Genomic DNA, 8,064 nt, shown 5'->3' with positions numbered 1-8,064 from the left:
TAAAGTGAATAATTAGTATGAAAGCTGCTGGATATGGAAAATTTCAATTCAATTCCCTTTCATAACTTATATTCTGCTGTGGCCAGTTTCCATAGAGAATTAAAAATAAATGTGTTCATGTCCCAATTTACAAACATAATATAATCTATTGGTTAGATATTTCAGTAGATAATCAGTGTTGAGGATTCTCCACCATTAGCATTTCTACTTACAATTTAATAGATTTCTTAAAATTAAGATGGAACACTTACCTCCACTGCCCTTCAACACAACATTCTCCATCCACAGCCTTTCCCATTTCAATTAATGGCAACCCCATTCTTCCAGTTGTCTGGTTATTGATCCCCTCAAACACCTTTTTAAAAGTTATGAACACATGAGTAATATCTCAGTAACTGTGCTGCAAGGAGAAGTTTTGAATTACTTACATATCAGAGTCAGGATTCTTTATGATAAATTAGCTAATGAGAAAAATACTATTGCTCACAAAATCTCTATCTCATCTTTTTTTTTCTTTTTTTTAATTTTCAAGGATCCTGCACCTGCACGTATAGTGAATTGTTATCTTAAATCACTTTATCTAGCTATTTTTGGTCATGTTTAATCAAATATCTCAATATCTGTTGCTGTGTGATTTGAGATTATTTGTTTATCTTGTAATCAAAATAGAAATGGAGATATAATTGGCCAGACTTCTACCAACAATGATTCATGTTCTTTTAAAACAGATAGTTTTTTTTTTTTTTCTGATTTTACACATTTATTGTTCCCCCGAGAAGGGGGTGCACCGTTCCTAGAAATACTGCAATACCAGGTCGATGCATGGAGTGGACAGAGCAAGCTCCTTCATCTCCTAACTCCAAAAATCCATTTAATATATTGTCCTCAGAAAGAGGACATATCAGATATTAAACTGATAAGAACAGATACTACACTTGATCTTAGCCAAAAGACCGAGAAATGATAAAAAAAAAAAAAAAACAGATAGTTTTGAGATGACTTTAGTCATCCCCATGGTGAATGATTCTGCTATTTTAGTGCTTCCTAATAGAACCAATTATCTCAATTATCTGATATTTTGATATTGTGTTTCATTTCTCTGAGTTCCATTGTTTTTTTTTTCCTCTGTATTGGAAAGAGCCGAATTGAGCTTTGATACAAATATTTGCTGGTAATCTGGTGCTATCAAAATATTCCTAAATGGTTTCATTTATCTCCAATTTCATAAGTGAGGCAGGTTGGAGATGAAATATGAACGTTTAATGAAATGCAATTTAACCATTGGACTATTCTATATAGATTCCTTTGTTCTCCTTATACATTCATATATAAGTATAATCATTGAATTCTTCTTCTTTTATTCATTGAAATAACTGAAACAGTTGGCTTGATCCTTTAGGAATTTTTCCGTTTCTGCTTGACTTATTGACAGTCTCAGATCAAGGGTTCGATGTATCACCATGTTTAGAACCCTAATTTAAACTTATTTTTGACACTGCAAGATAAATCTCAGCTTTCTCTGTTTGGAAGATTTAACATAATTACTGTGGTGATATTTTAAATTTAAGTGAATAAAATGAAGAAATCATTACATTTAATAGTATGAACTACCAGGCAAGTAGTCATTTCTATGCCGATTAAAATACAGAACATCACTATTCTCTAATTTAAGTGGCTTGTCTTCGGTGGAATATTTTTGGAATTTGCAACAGGATTCTCTATGTTTATTTCCATACTTCCTTTTATAATTATAATTTCTAAACGTGGTCTAGAGTTCACACCTACATTTCAGATTTTTTTCTCACTACTTTTCTAGATATGTGCTTTATCCATCTAGCTTTCTCCTTCAAGGTCATTATGCTAATTTCAGTTGATGGGAATATTTGTGTACATGGAATTTTGCAAATGAAGAGGTTGAATGAAAAATTTTCTAAGGTCCCTTAGTAAGTCTTGGGTTAAAAGAGTAAAGGAAATCAGGGAAGAGTCCTGGAGAGATGGCCAAAGAACAGATACATATCCGAAAGGGTTAGGTAAGCAGAGGTGGTCATTAGTGTCAAATATTGCAGGGAAAGTCACACTTTGGTTAACAGGTTTGATTTTAATTCTCTCGCCAGGGTAATTTCTGAATGAAGTATTTTCACTTCTTTTTTTCTTTCCCTTCCAGCAATACCATGCTGCCTCTTACACTAATGGGATTGCCCAGATTTGAAGAATTTTAAAGATGGAAAGAAAGTTAAAAATCATCTAATTCAATAACAATTTTTCATAGGTAAGGAGACAGAAGTTAAGTACCTTGCTCCAATTTCCATGCTAGCAGAACAGTGACAGGACACAGTATTTTGGCCATTTATCTAGGGAATTTTATTACAACAGAACCTCATTCTCATTTACTCTTTTCTTCTTTACATATCTTTTTTCTTTCTTTCCTTAGGAGATAGTCAGAGGGAGCATTACGTACTAGTGTGCCTTAATGATAAACAAAGGATGCTTTTTCCAAGCAAATGATAGGGAGGTGAAATCACTGGCTACTGAAACATTTTGTTACTATAAAGATCAGGCTTGTGAGTCTATTGAGGTGATACGTAGCATCTCCTAGAAACACTGTGTGCTTTGTGTATTCAGTTTTTATTATAGTTATAAATCACAGGTGCCAGAAAGGAAAGAAGATTCCATTTCCTTGGCTATTGCTCATGTTCCTTCAAGGAAGGATCATGTTGTAAAAGACCCTTATAACTTACTAGTGTGCTAACAAAGAAAATGCCAGATGATGTATATTCTAACTGCTATCTCAAACTAAGAGTTACAGAGTATTCATCTTAGGTTCAATTTTAAATGGATAATATTAGCTCCCTCATTATTTTTTAAAAAATGTTGGCAGAAGGAAGGCAATTGGTGAACCACTTGAGTAGAAATGTTAAATGCTTTGTATTTGCTAAGAATGGAATTATTCAGTTCTCTTAAAAACCTAGGGATCAAAGGCATCAGACCAAGCAAACATTCTTATGATGAGCTGTTGTCCATCTTTTACTAGGTGCTATTCTCATATGCATTTTTATTTTATAATCTTCAGAATTGATGAAATCAATGTTTGGCATGGTATTTTTTTTTTCTCTTCAAAATGTAAAATAATAATAACAATAACAAGAAAAAAGTATAAGCAATTATGCTTGTATGAGTAAACCTTATATCATATCATTCTATGTAAATGAAGAAGAAACTGAAATACTAATAGGTACAATAATTTTACAAAGCCACACAGCTAAATTAACTGTTATATGCTAATCATTTATAAATGAGTTCATTCACTTATCTGTAATTTTATCTAAACTACCAGGAGGACAATCATAACATAATAACTTAGCTTTTCATACCAGAAATTTTCTTAATTTTGTATATAAGAACATTAATTTGAACACATCTGCTTAATGATACTTCCTAACATTCAATACCTATGGTAGTCATTTAACACTTCTGAAATAATTCATATCTCTGATAAAAATATATCACTACAAGTATATCCTAAAAAATAAATCAGAAATGCAACAAAAATTTATATTCCAGTTGTATATTATGACATTAATTACAATAGGGGAATTTGAAATGTCAATGTCCATCATTTGTAAACTATTTAAATGAATTATGACATATCCAAATATACCAGATAGAGAATATTATATATCTACTAAAATAGTAGTGAAGAACTATTAATATCAGAAAGAAAATAAACATAACACAATATTGAGTGAAATAAATGAAAACGAGTGAAAATAATAGTGAATAAAATCAATTTTACATGTAATCTGTCTGCCATTATAAAGATAAATATAAACATATCCAGAGAAACACAATGGAAAGAAATATACCCAAGAAGCTATGAGTAGCTATCACCAGATGATGATGGTGAGAAAAAAAATAAATAAATAATGACACAAAGTTTAGGATTCCATAGCTTTATTGAGCAATTCATGAATTGGGCAGCATCTCATCCAGGAAGTAGAGGGAGTTCTGCCGTGAGATAGAATGGGCACGGTTTATATAGCCAGGCTTTCACAACCAACAAGGAAGCAGCAGTGTAAATAACTCTATTGGCTGCATCAGGCTATTTATCCTTATTTGGCTAGTAACAAGATGGAGGTTCCAAGACATAAGCTAAACTGGAGTTGGCGACCTATGATTGGTGGGCCTTAACTAGAGCTGGTGGATTATGATTGGTTGGCCTTATTTTCTGGTTCTGAGGGAGCCAAATGCCAAGAGAAATAGGAACTAAGTAAAATTTTGGTTGCTAACATGGGCTTTAGTGTGAGCACTCCATCTTGAGCCATGTGCGTTATTTAACAAATCCCCCTTCCCTCTCCTCCCCTGCTTTTGATCTGGTTCTCTGCTATGAAGAACTGTGATAAAAATTTAAGGCAACAGTGCTACCCAAAATTACTGTTTCGGGTTTGAGATCAGTATTTACAGCTCACAATGCTGGGCTTATATGTGGTTGTGATGACACTGTCTCCTTGTTTATCCTGCTTTTGTCATTCTAGGCACAGACAGATAATTTGTCAATCCACAAGTGGCTATCTACATCCATTTAAAACTCTGTACAGAACATAGTGCACCAGGAAGACTTATAAGGATTACTATGAGCAGTAAAATGACAAATGTTTGGAGTATGCGCCTATGGTCCCCATGACCCAAACCAGTTTAAGTCAAATAGATAAAGAATGACACTTCGGAAGGGTGTTCCTGTCTAAACCATGTGACCTGTTCAATTGTTTCAGATAATTGTGTCTTGACTTCCCCAGAAGTGTTTAACCAAGTACAACTGGTTTTGGCAACATTGCACATACCTCCTGGTTCAGCTGATAGGTAATCATCAAGCACAGTACTATTACTCAAGACAACCTTAGCTAATAGGTCTAATGATTTTTGTCGTACAGTTATAGCTCTAGCAGGTAGATTCAGTGATTTCTCCCACTGTGATTGACAGAGTCCTAATCATCTGTTAATTAGTTATGACCTCAGGCCAAGGTACAAATGAGCTGCTCAACAAATGAGGCAAATCCAGAATCATGAACTTCCCCAGGTAAATACATCTTGCTCAGGAATGTAGATTGAGGGGAGTAGACAAATGAGAGGTCTCAGGTTGGTTATGCATTTTTAAGAGGGCAACAAGGAGACCTAACACTTTTTCCGGTCATATGCTGACCAACCAAGCATTGGAATGCCCGTATAGGAATTGGGGATCATAGTCCTGAACTGTTCCACAGATAAGTGTATGGCTGACCAGTGTACAGAGAATGCCTGGAAAAGTTTGATTATTCATATTTCCTTCTTTGAAAATGTTAAAATTAATGGTTTGAAATGAGCCTTCTGATATGGAATTGTTACTATATCTAAGATTTCCAAGGGGCCAAAAGGCTTCCTCTATATCCAGCACCAGCATAGCAGGTGTATGCTTGTCCCTCCTTGCATATTTCACTTTTTTTATGTTAATTGAAAATGTGAAATTAGAATGTTTGTAAGATCTGGGCCAATCATAAGTAAGTACATAATGTTTCTCCTCATGAGAAACAAACCTGATTTATTCACAAGGGCTGAAAGATTGAAGAAAGCATAGGCGATAAGGCCCGTAACAACCTGACTCTGTGAGTGTAACTGCAGATAGTGCAATTAGGAAACACAATGGTAGTTGGGACCTGAGATTGGCCCCAGGTAAAACAACTGGGTCTCTGGCCTCATGCACAGAAAGAGGTTTATGATGACAAATCCAACACTCTGTAAGTTTACTCACTTTTGCAATGGCCTGGGAGAAATAATGATGACATTGTCTTTCCAGGCCAGTGCAAGTAAAAACAAAAAGCAAGAAAAAAGAATTTATATATTACGAGAAAAAGTAAAATTCATGTGAAATCTTGATCCATTGTTTTAGGAATAAGCTGTTTACCTTGTGATGTTGTCAACTTCACTTCTTGGTTACTTTGAATTTTAAATCTCCAACATTGGAACATGTCCAGGATTCTGGTGGAACTTTATTTACTTGAGAAAGGTGGACCTGCAGTACAACAAATTGTAACTTAACTGCAGTGTCAGTCGTCAGGGGAGCTTGGTGGGGTCTCTTCCATGGTGGTTCTAGATCTGCCTTTCATTAGTGCCATTTCCAATAGAGGCAATCTCCAGATTCTAGGCTATTATTTATGGTTTTCTATCATGTGGATCAGGAAACCCATCCTTTACTTGTTGGAGATAATCTGTGGCATAATGCATTAGGGATTTGCAACATTGGATTATGTCATGCTGTGACAACAAAGGATTGTTCATCAGTTTTATTCCCAAAGACACAGGTCTATCAGTAACAATTATGCATGGGGGGAGCTTATGTTTTCCGAAGGAAATACTGCAAATGGTCATAAGAGCCAGAGGTAAAACCTTAGGCAGAAGTAATTCAGTGCCTTCAGCTAATTTAGACAGTTTTAGTTGAAGCCTATCATCTGTTCTTTCTACCTTGCCAAAAGACTGAGGATGGTAAGGGCAACAACAATGTCAATTGATTTGTTTTAACTTTGTCAGGCTTTAACAATTTGCCCAGTGAACTGAGTGCCAGGATCACTGGAAATCATGGCAGCAATGCTCTAAGTGGGAAATACATTTTTCTTACAACTTCTTTGCCACTGTCAGCATATCAGTCATGCAGCAAGGAGATGCCTCAATCTATCCAGAAAACAAGCATGCAATTATAAGTATATAATTATTACCAATGCTTGATGGTGACTGAATAAACTTCAGCTATAGATGATCAAAAGGACAAGAGGAAGGTGGAAAATACCCTCTAGAAACAGCTATTATTTTTCTAGGATTTTGGGTTTGACAAATTAAGTATTTATTATATCCACCTTTAGATGCTCTATTAAAGTTTCCCACCATCTTTGTCTAGAACGTTAATAATTTTTGTTTTTTTTCTAACACCATGATGAATAAAAGAGTGTAGAACTCTGGATAGGAGTTCTTTTAGAAGGTCTGGGAGCACCAAGTGGCCAACTTGGCTTTCTTGAAACTTCCATTCTGAATTAAAATGACAGCCTCTCTTTATTCAATATTCTTTTTCAGATTTGGAGGCCATCTGTTGTCTATATGCTAAATGTTCAGGGTGACAGAAAGCAAAGTCAGGCAATAAAGAGTGCATCTCATTGTTTTGGTGTCATGTGAACCGAGATTCTGGGAGTCAGGATTTAGGAGGGGTTTTAGCTAAATGTACCATAACTTCTGTCGTCTCAGCAGTGGCTGATTGCTCACAGACACCAGCCAGGGCATTTCCTTTTTATTCAGACTCAGTTCTTCTGCACCATAATTACAACTCTATTTTAATTATGGTGACCACAGAAGGAAGTAAAGCAGCAGAAAGGAGAACATTCACTTGTTGTCTATTTTTGTTCAGCATAAGTAAGGAACTACTTTTGTTTCTATAGCATGCCAAAATCATGGACTACCCAAAAAGCATATCTGCTGTCAGCATAAATGTTAACCGTTTTTCATTTAGACAGAAAAAAAGCTCTGGTAAGAGCATAGCACTTAGCCTACCGGGCAGAAGAAAATTTGGAAGGTTACTTCATTGAATTAGGATATACTGGGTGGTAACCACATAACCTGCTTGGAACTTCCTATCAGAATTTGTAGCCTAAGAATAATCAACAAATTTAACAAGGTCTCAGTTGGTTAGAAGGGTCTGGTATAAATCAAGACATGGATCCCTAATTGGTAAGTTAGCATGTGCCAGTTGTGGGGTTCTCCGTCAGATAAAGACTGCAGGGTAGCAGGATTGAGAACATTGCAGTACTTTAGGTGAAGTTTAAGAGGTGAAAGTAGGAGAATCTCATGATGCTGGTCTGCTGGTGGAAAAGTGTGGGATCAGATCAGTGTTTAAAAAACTTTGAATAGCACCTGGGGTTTCCTCTTCCAGAGTTAAATCTGCTGTGGCTTCTACTAATAATTTGGCATCTGCTGTAATAGCCTTTAAGCCACTTGGATATGCATAAGCAATTGCATCAAGTTGCAGGCTATCATAGGCAATAGGTCTAT

At 35.5% G+C, this 8,064-nt stretch overlaps 1 non-coding gene across 1 annotated transcript; it reads right to left on the bottom strand.

Moving 5' to 3' along the window:
- Nucleotides 1–777: 777 nt before the first annotated feature.
- LOC143675415 (U2 spliceosomal RNA) lies at nt 778–965 on the bottom strand. Its single transcript, XR_013171639.1, has one exon. It is a non-coding gene; the product is annotated as a U2 spliceosomal RNA (small nuclear RNA).
- Nucleotides 966–8,064: the final 7,099 nt, after the last annotated feature.

Source organism: Tamandua tetradactyla, chromosome 2 (assembly GCF_023851605.1).
Source record: "Tamandua tetradactyla isolate mTamTet1 chromosome 2, mTamTet1.pri, whole genome shotgun sequence".
NCBI lineage: Eukaryota > Metazoa > Chordata > Mammalia > Pilosa > Myrmecophagidae > Tamandua > Tamandua tetradactyla.
Note: the sequence above shows the minus strand (reverse complement) of the source record. Positions and strands in the feature narration are given on the sequence as shown.